Here is a 2,659-nt window from a genome sequence, read left to right as displayed (position 1 = left end):
GCCTCCAAAGTGTCCCTGAGAGCACTTGCACGAGACTCAGTCTCTGATCTCAGAGACTCTAACCTAAGACAGGTTCACCTGCTTCCCTGCTGTTCACATTCTCAGCTGTATTTTGGAGACATCTCCCTATCCCCTTCCTCAACTCAACATTTAACAGAGAAGGGCAACCTAATCATGAAAGAAAGAATTCATAATGAGAAAAAAATATTAGTTTTGCAAAAAATATATTAGAAAATTTTAAATTTGTCAGAATTCAACTTTAAGCCTTATGAGTCACGTACTAGGATTCTAGAATACAAGTGTAAAGGACACAATTTCCCTTCACCTCATCCTTTTGAGAAACTCATGGCCTGATGAAGAAACCAACAAGTTAAGTAGGACAATTACCACACATCATAATAAATGCTATTATTGAAGTCTGAACTCATTCAAGAAATATTTCTTGAACATATTACTATATACAAAACTTTTGGAGTCTAAACAACCCAGAACAAAGAATTGTAGAGTCCAAAGGCTGGAGAAGAGATGATAGTTTTTACTTTGGAAATGATACTGAAGCCGCTTCTGGTAGAGTGAGCACGGGTTGACCAGGGGAAAGTTAGGGAAGGTTCAGATCAAAGAACAATGACCTGAAAGGATGTGCTGTTCAGGCCACTGGGGAGAAATTTGTCATGGCAGGAGTTAAGGAGAAGGCAGAGAGTAAGGAAGGGATGATGTAAAGACCATTATCTGATAGGCTAAGAAGTTTGGGATGAGTTGGTTGAATGGCATCACCAACACAGTGCACATGGGTTTGAGCAAGCTCTGGGAGATGGTGAAGGACAGGGAAACCTGGCGTGCTGCAGTCCATGGGGTCACAAAGAGCTGGACATGACTGACTGAACAATCTGAAGTCAAGACAGACCTGTGAACCTAGGAATGAGGCCAAGACCGTCCCAGTAGGAGCACGACTGTCAACCATTGGGCAGGGAGAGGTGTGGGAGATCACAGCTTGACAAGCAGAGGCCTGCATCAGGCCCTTGTGTGGAGCTACCAACAGCCCTAATGACCTGTGACATCATGGCCTAGCTGTGACACTGGTGGGCCAATCCATGTCTCTGCCTGGGAGAATTCTTACGTTTTCACTCTTGAAAATTCGATCTATCAAGGAACTTGAAATTCTCCTGCACAGAGCTTCTTGTGCTCGAGGGGATGAGCTGTCCATATATGACTTGACAGGATCAAAAAGTATTTAAGAGAATCTCGGCCCCCAGATCCCTTAGTCTGTCATTATTGCCTGAAAGGTTACAGTTGTAGATCCATGCTTATGACTCACCAGTCTCTCAGCAGGTTGGGGAAGAAGGTGGGGACTGGGGGGAGGAGAGGGTAAAGAGGAGAGATTATGGGTGCCTGGTGGGACCGTGGGGATACAGGGGTAGTAGGGGTGGGGAAAGAAGCAGGAAATCAGAGCTTGAGAGAGGTATAAATAGACATTTTCTTTCCCTCACAATGATGCAATGGGCAGGTGCTGGCTGCTCAAATTTATCATACATAAATATCACTTAATATCAAGTATTTTGATTATTTTATTATGGAGAAAACCTATTTTCAGACTGAGCAATTCCTGCCTTGGTTTATATTTTTCTAGTACTAATAGCAACAATAACAATATATAAACACTGAATAGTTACTATATGCCTGGCATTGGGCTAAGAACTTTGCCTTCACTAATCTCATTTAATTCTTCTCCAGAATTATGATGGAGGTACTGTGAGTGCTGACTTATAGTGGACCAGGGAAGTAGAGTTTAGAGTGCTTCCCTGGCTTGCTCAGAATCACATAGTTGCTGAGTGGCATACCCAGGTCAGCCTGCTTCCCTCCAAAGTCAGTCCTGAAGCTCTGGCTTTCCCAGCACAGTTATTTGCTCCTTCCTCCATCATTTTAAGGACTTCTCAGGTAGTGCTAGTGGTAAAGAACCTGCCTGCCATGAAAGAGACGCAGGTTAGATCCCTGGGTCAGGAAGATCCCCTGGAGGAGGGCATGGTAACCCATTCCAGTTTTCTTGCCTAGAGAATCCCATGGACAGAGGAGTCTGGCAGGTTACAGTCCATTGGCTTGCAAAGAGTCAGACACTACTGAAGCGACTTAGTGCATAGCACCACCATTTCAAATGCTTTTTGTCCTTCAAAGCCCGTTTCCACTTTCCTTCATTCACTTAACTGATACCATTGAGCACCTTCTGTGTACGCTGCATCCTTGTCCCCCATGGAGCTTTCCCACACTGATTTCTACTGTTTTTAAACACCCGAGTCTTTAACGTAGGAACTGAATCTTATGAATAGATTTGTACGGTTCTCTAAATGTTTTTAGTGGATTTATTTTTGTTTTCTCTCCAAAGATTTTAATCTATGGCTGGGTCAGGATCAAGTCTTCAAGTTTCCCATCTTCTCAACAGCACCCAACTCGGTGTTTGGTGGATATGTCAGGATGCCCCTGACTCTTAGCCCATCCAGGGCCTGTATTTTTAGGAAGAAGAAATGCATGTGTGGACCTGATAAGATCTGAGTGACATGTGGAGAAGATGCCCTACGAGTGATGATCAGCTATGTTTACCATTTAACTCCACGGCGGCAGGCCAAGATAGCTGTCGTGGTCTGTGGACAGAAGTTCATGAAGATCG

The sequence above is a fragment of the Cervus canadensis genome, chromosome 26 (genome assembly GCF_019320065.1).
Source record: "Cervus canadensis isolate Bull #8, Minnesota chromosome 26, ASM1932006v1, whole genome shotgun sequence".
Lineage (NCBI taxonomy): Eukaryota > Metazoa > Chordata > Mammalia > Artiodactyla > Cervidae > Cervus > Cervus canadensis.
The sequence above is the reverse complement of the archived record's forward strand: the minus strand, read 5'-3'. Positions refer to the sequence as shown.